This window comes from Rhipicephalus sanguineus, chromosome 7, assembly GCF_013339695.2.
Source record: "Rhipicephalus sanguineus isolate Rsan-2018 chromosome 7, BIME_Rsan_1.4, whole genome shotgun sequence".
NCBI classification, from domain to species: domain Eukaryota; kingdom Metazoa; phylum Arthropoda; class Arachnida; order Ixodida; family Ixodidae; genus Rhipicephalus; species Rhipicephalus sanguineus.
This window is the reverse complement of record NC_051182.1, coordinates 15,700,571-15,707,947: the sequence shown is the minus strand read 5'-3', so window position 1 is coordinate 15,707,947 and position 7,377 is coordinate 15,700,571. Positions and strand designations below refer to the sequence as shown.

The following is a 7,377-nucleotide window of genomic DNA, read 5'->3' as shown; positions in this document are numbered from 1 at the left end:
GTGTTTCATAGTTTCTTATCAATAAGGAGTTCAGTAGCGGCTGAATTTACCATGTCACGATACCAAACCAAACCACGTGTTGCCAAGAAGACGTTTAGTAGTGATCATCGCGCAAAAAGAAAATGTGCGTGGCGACGCCACCTGCAACAATCCGAAAATATTTAAAATTCCGGACAGTACTCCTTTAAGCCGACTATACTCAAGCAGGAAGCTTCCGCACCATTCGCCGCGCATGACCAGGATTTGGGGACATGTGCACGTAGCGCCATCTCTGGTAGATGACAGCGTTGGCCTGCCGTAAATAAATGGGCAATAGGCGAAAAAATAATAATATCTGACGATAGAAGCTAGTTATCAAAACCGACTCTCGGTTCTATATAGCAGAGACCTATTTGAATATTCTGGTAAAATTAGAGTATCGAACTACAAACCGCGTGGCTTCCCAGAGTGTAATCTTTAACAATGGGGCCCCATGTGTTTCTAATGGACGGTGTTCAATTGTCCTGGGAAGCCACACGCTTTGCAGTGCGATACCGAAATTTGGCCAAAATATTCAAGTAGGTCTCTGCTGTATAGAACCCGCCGTCGTTTTTGATGACTAGCTTTCTTCAAGACCTATGATCTTTCTCTCGCCTACTTCCCGTTCAGTCATGGCAGGACGCCGTTGCTGCCGCCGAGAGATGACGCTACGTAGAGATTTCCCCAAATCCTGGAAATGACGTCGCATATTTTTACGGCGCCTACAAGGGCCTACGTACTTCCTAAACTGTAAAAATGAAGCACACTGTCCTCTGAGGAGGCCATAGAGTTAACATACCAAGTTCGAGGAAATTTTGTTGAGCCAATGGCGAGAAAATACGAAAAATAAACTTTGAAATCTGTGACGACACTCGTGGATATTTTGGTCACGAAATGTAAAAACGAAACATTGCACTTCATTTTCTCCTTTACTGATACACCTATCATGGCGAAGTTAACGACATTGCAGTTCTCGAGGTACAATTTATCAATCTAAAGCGATTCATTGTTTCTCTTTAGTGTCCCTTTAACTAATTAAATTTATAAATATTAAAATTAATAAGTTAATAGCGTTTAAATGCATTCAAAAGAAACACTAAATAATTTGGACTATGAACGACCTCCTTTTTAAATAAAAGGACGGAGAAAAACGTGCCACTAAGAACACAGCAACGTATTTTGTAACACGTCGCACTTGTTAGGCCTGCTTGGATAATATTACAGTAATAATTTCAACGACAAAAAAAAAAGGTTTACTTGTCAGCAATCAGCTCTTTCTGATATGGCAACCTGAACTTTTATCGAATTGAATTGTCAGTTCACGTCGCCATATTTCATTGTTGCCCATATGCGAACGCATGACCATCGTTGTTGCCTGTAGCGACTGAAGTGTTGCGCTGCTAAGCACGTGGATTAAGGTGCGATTCCCGCAATGAACGAAGGAAAAAAGTTAGGAGCGAGCATCGAGCAATGCGAAAGAAAGAAAGAGATAAAGAGATAAAGAAAGAAAGAAAGAAAGAGATAAAGGAAGAAAGAAAGAAAGATAGAAAGAAAGAGATAAAGAAAGAAAGAAAGAAAGATAGAAAGGAAGAAAGAGATAAAGAAAGAAAGAAAGAAAGATAGAAAAAGATAAGAAAGATAGAAAGAAAGAAATATAAAGAAAGAAAGAAAGAGATAAAGAAAGGAAGAAAGAAAGAAAGAAAGAAAGATAGATAGAAAGATAGAGATAAAGAAAGAAAGATAGATAGAAAGAAAGAATGAGATAAAGAAAGAAAAAGATAGAAGAAAGAGATAAGAAAGAAAGAGAAGATAAAGAAGAAAGAGATAAAGAAAGAAGAAAGAAAGAAGATAGAAAGAAAAAGAAAAGAAGATAGAAAGAAAGAAAGATAAGAAAGAAAGAAAGAGATAAAGAAAGAAGAAAGAAAGAAGATAGGGAAGAAAGAGATAAAGAAAGAAAGATAGATAGAAAGAAAGAATGAGATAAAGAAAGAAAGAAAGATAGAAAGAAAGAGATAAAGAAAGAATAAGAAAAGAAAGAATAAAGAAAGAAAGAGATAAAGAAAGAAAGAAAGAAAGAAAGCAAGAAAGAAAGAGAAAAGTGCGTCCGGCACGCAGACACAAGGCTTCCCTTGTCCCCATTTTCCCGATTGGTGCAAGGGATCCTGAATTTTTTTGTAGTCCTCATTACGTATAAAATCTCTCAAAGCTGTGATGCACTCTTTTAGTGACTTGCGAGTATTCGTTAACTATGCATTGTCTTCACATTATTTAAGTGTAGTTAGGCATATCGATTAGTATTTCTCCTACCACAATGGGCTGTCCAGCAGGCCCATGTAGCGGCCACCAGGTATTCTCTGTCGGTCACTACGTGGGAGACGCCCGCTACCGCGCTAAGCGCGTCCTGCAGGACGTAAATAAAGTTTTTCCAATCCAATAACAGCTGTTATGCCGGGAAGGGCCATTTTTATAGCAAAATCTATCTTAGCTTTGGTTTCAACGAAAGCTGTCATAACTTTTTTTGTGACAACTAGTGGTCGTAGTGAAACATCATGGGCAGCTGAAGCTTCTCTGCACGCTGTGTATGTGCCTTTCTGTGCGTGGATGGTTATCCTGTATGCAGCATTAGTGTTCCCTAAGCGTGAAGCCGCAAGGAAGGCAGTCATTCAGGTAATATTCGTCAGACTGCTATAAAGGACGATATATCGTTACAACAATTGCTCGAATATAATCAGCAAGCGTCAATCCTCCACTGTAGAGGTTGGGGAATGGGTGTATGAATATTCGGATATTAAATGTGAAGTATTTCTTAGCAAAACAAACGCACTTTGACCGTTCATATCTATCTATCTATCTATCTATCTATCTATCTATCTATCTATCTATCTATCTATCTATCTATCTATCTATCTATCTATCTATCTATCTATCTATCTATCTATCTATCTATCTATCTATCTATCTATCTATCTATCTATCTATCTATCTATCTATCTATCTATCTGGCCGCCTACGTCTGGCTGCTCTCTCGGTCACCTCCTTAACTTGGTGTAGGCCATAATTGGCTTAAGTGGGCACTGGGGTAGGACAAACATGACTGTGTGGTCATGACATGAATAGTCACCGTTTAACTGCAAGGGTGAAGCAATGAATGCTATAGCAAGAAATTGGAATGTCACACGTAGATCGACAAGCCACTCGAAATTGGCTGCGCGGTGCTCAAGCACAAAAGACGTACGCGAAGAACACACACAGGACGAGTGCGAACTAACAGCTGTCAGAGCTCGACACTGGCAGCGCGCTACTCAAACACAACGAAGGACGCTCGAGAAGAACGCACAGGTATACACAGAACAAGCGTCAACTAACAACTGTCACAGTTGTTACTTCTTTCAACAGCGCGTTGCAAGTGTCGACTGTGCAAACCGGACGCTTTTGGATATTTCTTCTTCTCTTTCGTTTTTTTTTTTAGCACGAAAGTGTTTTATGCCGGAGTCCACCAAGACTTTCATGACGTATTTCCTTCACGGAAATACCTCAGCAAAATGAACACCATCAGATGGCAAAGAAAAAAGAAACTACAAGAAAAAGTTGCGTTGACAGAAGTTGAAACCACGACCTCATGGTCCGCGACAATGGCTGGCGAGCGTTTAGCTCACTGAGCTACCGCCAAAGTTTCTTTCTTTATTACCTTCACTTCCACATCAATACAGTAATAATACAGTGCATAAACCAGTGGGGACACTGCGCTTACATAACGATTGTAATTCCTTTATTCCCATAAGTGGCTCATATTTCACGAGCCACTCTGGTACTGGGTCCTTAAAGGGGTGGTGCCATCAAATTTCGAGGCTATAACAAGCCTGTTGTGGTTTCCTCTGTATGCAAGGACATTCCACACGAAGGGTCGGAAACAGCAAACGTTTAGAATATATTTTAATTCACTTCCAAAGTGTACCTAAATGCCCATTCTCCCGATCAAAACCCATCGCCAGCGCGCCAACACTGACGTAGATCTGTAGGATGGACAACGAAAGTTGTAGTGACGTCACACCAAATCTGCTGTAGTAACGTGAGTGACCTCCGGACCTCCGCCACTTCCGCAACGTACGTACCGGCTATAGTGAACTAGAATATATTCTAGTTCACTATAGTACCGACAAAGCATCGGTTGCTACATCACTCGCCGAGTTTCGATCGCTTCCTGGCTAAGTGCGTCACAGCCTCGTGTGGTCACGTGACGACGCCTCCTACACTTCTACGTCACTGCCCAACCTCAGTGCCCAGAAACCAAGACCGAAAGTTGTCCACATCAAAAGGCGATATTAAATTATTTAGCGAGAATACATGAATCTTGGTGCGTGCATCATGCTTCCTTGAGCTATAGGAAATGCTTACAGCAAAGAACGCGCAAGCCACAAATTTGATGGCACCACCCCTTCAACCTTACAATCTTCAACAATGTTCGACATCAGTTGGTTAAAATATTCACGAATAGGCTCTGTATTTATGAGGTCAACTTATTGGCTAGTTGGTAAAGCATGGTGAAACGGGAAACAGCGCAGTAAAAGACGACGACGAAGAAGGAACACACACCACACCACACGAAGCGCTGACTGACAACTAAAGTTTATACGGGCGAAAAGTATATAAATAAATACACTCTTAGGCGCACCACGTCACAAACAAAATGATACAAACAAAGCATGAAAAAGCACAAAGACACAAAAAAAAAACAGAAACCTTGATCATCACCAGATGATGCATCGTGACTGGAAGGCGTAAGCAGTTCAGTTGAGACAGTTAGCCGATAAATACGAAATTTCTTTGTCAGATAGTAAAACAGACGGACTACTGACACACTTTTCTTTTAACAATGAAATGTGGTGCGCTTCGATAATCTCTCTTGTCATTTGATTCTGGTTCTTAGCTAAACGTCACAATTCTCAAACTTGGGGCGACAACCGCATTGCCTACAATGAATATCTAGATGGCCACTAACGTAACTGGTCACGTTATTGTTATGCTCACGAAGTATATCATTTAAACACCGGCCAGTCTGGCCGATGTAGAATCGGCCAGACTGGCCGGTGGCACTACAACGCCAACAGATGACAAAGAAAAGAGCTATAAGAAAAAAATTGGGGAGGGGCGAAGCACGTAGTGTGCGCCGGTGTTTCCCGCAGTAAAATCGCTGCTAATGGGCAATGAGATAGAAAAGAAAAATTAGACAGAGAGACCCGCATTCCGCTTTAGGTTAACGTGCACGTTGCGAATCTTTATTGTTCAACTACGCACAAGAGAAATCTCCCAGCGGCACGACATTGCAGGTCAAGATCCAGCGCCTAAACATACGCGGTGGCCGGTGAACGGTTGTGCAGCGCGAGGAGTCGGTTTTTAAATGCGAATGCATTTCTTAGTCGGGCTATGTAAGGCATCCGGCGTTGTCCGCGCGCCGGCAGGTGTTATCTCTCCGCTCTCACTCCTTCTCCCATAGCAACAGCTGCGGGCGCGCGCGCTTATCCTCGCCCCTAGCAACCGGAGCATGTGGTGCGAGAGTGTAGGAGAGGGTAGGTGCAGTGCTTCGCCGCTCCTTCTCTCGCCGTTCGCTCTCTCTCCTCCCTGCGCCCCACTCTCCGTCCGCTCGCGCCTCACTCTCGACCGTTCGCTGGCTGGGCGCCCCTCAAGAACATCCGGAAATGTGTGCTCGAGACGCCGCTGTGAAACGCCAACGCCGAGCTGAGAACGCTGGCGCCCCACTCTCCCGTCCGCTCGCGCCTCACTCGCGACCGTTCGCAGGCTGGGCGCCTCTCAAGGCGATGGCAGAAGTCAGTGAAGGCGAATGTCTGACGGCAACGGTACGGAGTCTTTGTGGTGACCGTGTACCTCGCGCCCAACCTCGCTCGTGACGCCGTTGCCGTGCAACTGGACGCGGCTATGGAAAGTGTGTGTGTGCGCTCCAAAGTATCTGACCCCGTCGTCTTGGTTGGTGACATTAACGTGGACGTGAGAAAGAAGAGCGGCGAGTGGTTGGTGGAGTACATGCGGACAAAGTACTCTATGCAGTGTGCCTCCGCCGAGTCCGACGAGTGTCCGACTACCATTCACGGAAGTTGCATTGATCTCGCCTTTACCCGAAACTGTGACGTGCGCATGCTTCTCAAAGACCCTTTGACTGTACACTTTAGCGACCACAAGGCTGAGATTATGGCCGTCAGGTACAATGACAACACAAACAGGTGCTGATGAATGTGTAAATAAATGGTTACGGTACAAATCCTCGTCTCGTCATTAATTTACGCCATTAAAATTACTACGCCGTGTACTCTCGGCGCAAGAAATGCATTCGCATTTCCTCACGATTCCCTTCGGGGAGGCGGGGCCATTTTTTTTTCAAGGAACTCGCTAGCAGGCTCTGCCTGCGTGGGCGTGTCTCTCGCGGGCGAGGGCGCGTTTTCGTTCCTCGCGAGCTGGTAGTTCAGCGTTCATTGCAGAAAGATTGGTTCCATAGTTAACGCGCGCCGGTCGCTCTCTCTCGCCACACGGCGAGCGCTGAGGCGGTGGCGCCCTCTCTTGCGCTCAAGCAAATGGACAGGACACGACGATGCATGCAAGCAAATGGGTCACGACGATGTACACGGCGACAGCAGACGTCGATGCACCGCCGACAAACCGAGACCCTAAGGTGCTTCGCCGCTAATAGTTCCACACCTCCGCTCAGGTCAGTAATTAAAAAGTTAATTAACGAGTTTTCGTTAATTAGTCGCGACAGTGTTTTTTGTAGCGTTAGTTACACTTGCCTAGCCAGAGCAGGTTTCGCGGAGGTCATCATGAGCCGTGCTGCGCATGCGCGCGCGACTCGCCGCTGCTGCTCTGCGCATTCGAGAGGGGTGACGTCGTAGCCATGGCGCGCGCAGCTATTAGATGCGAAGTATCTTAAGGCGGAGCTCAATCCGGTGGTGACCACCCTTACTGCGCATGCGCACACCCTCTCCACACACCTCCTCTCCACTCCCCCTCACCATTCCCCCCGTCATCTACCCTCTCCCATTTCCCCTCTCCACTTACCCTCTCCCCTCCCCCTCTCCACTTTCCAACTCCCATTACCCTCTCTACTTCCCCTCTCCCCTCCCCCTTTCCACTCTTCCTCTGAAACACGGGCTAGACATGCCGAAATTGTCTCCTGCGCAACGCCGCGATGAGCTCGAGCGCATGCGCGTCCCCTCCCCTTCTCTCTCCTCTCCTACGCTGCCCCCTCTCGCCCGCCTGTCGACAGCGTTCCCCGCTCGCCCTGTGAGAATTAGCGGCCAGGCTTGATGGAAGATACGACGCGCGTAGCGTCGCTCTTCGCGTTCCACGACG

The 7,377-nt window shown here is 45.8% G+C and overlaps 1 protein-coding gene across 1 annotated transcript in view; it reads right to left on the bottom strand.

The window, feature by feature from the left end:
• Nucleotides 1-7,377, bottom strand: part of LOC119399310 (alpha-N-acetylgalactosaminide alpha-2,6-sialyltransferase 6) — a 72,534-nt gene that overhangs the window by 42,913 nt on the left and 22,244 nt on the right. The gene's annotated exons all lie outside the window — the stretch shown is intronic.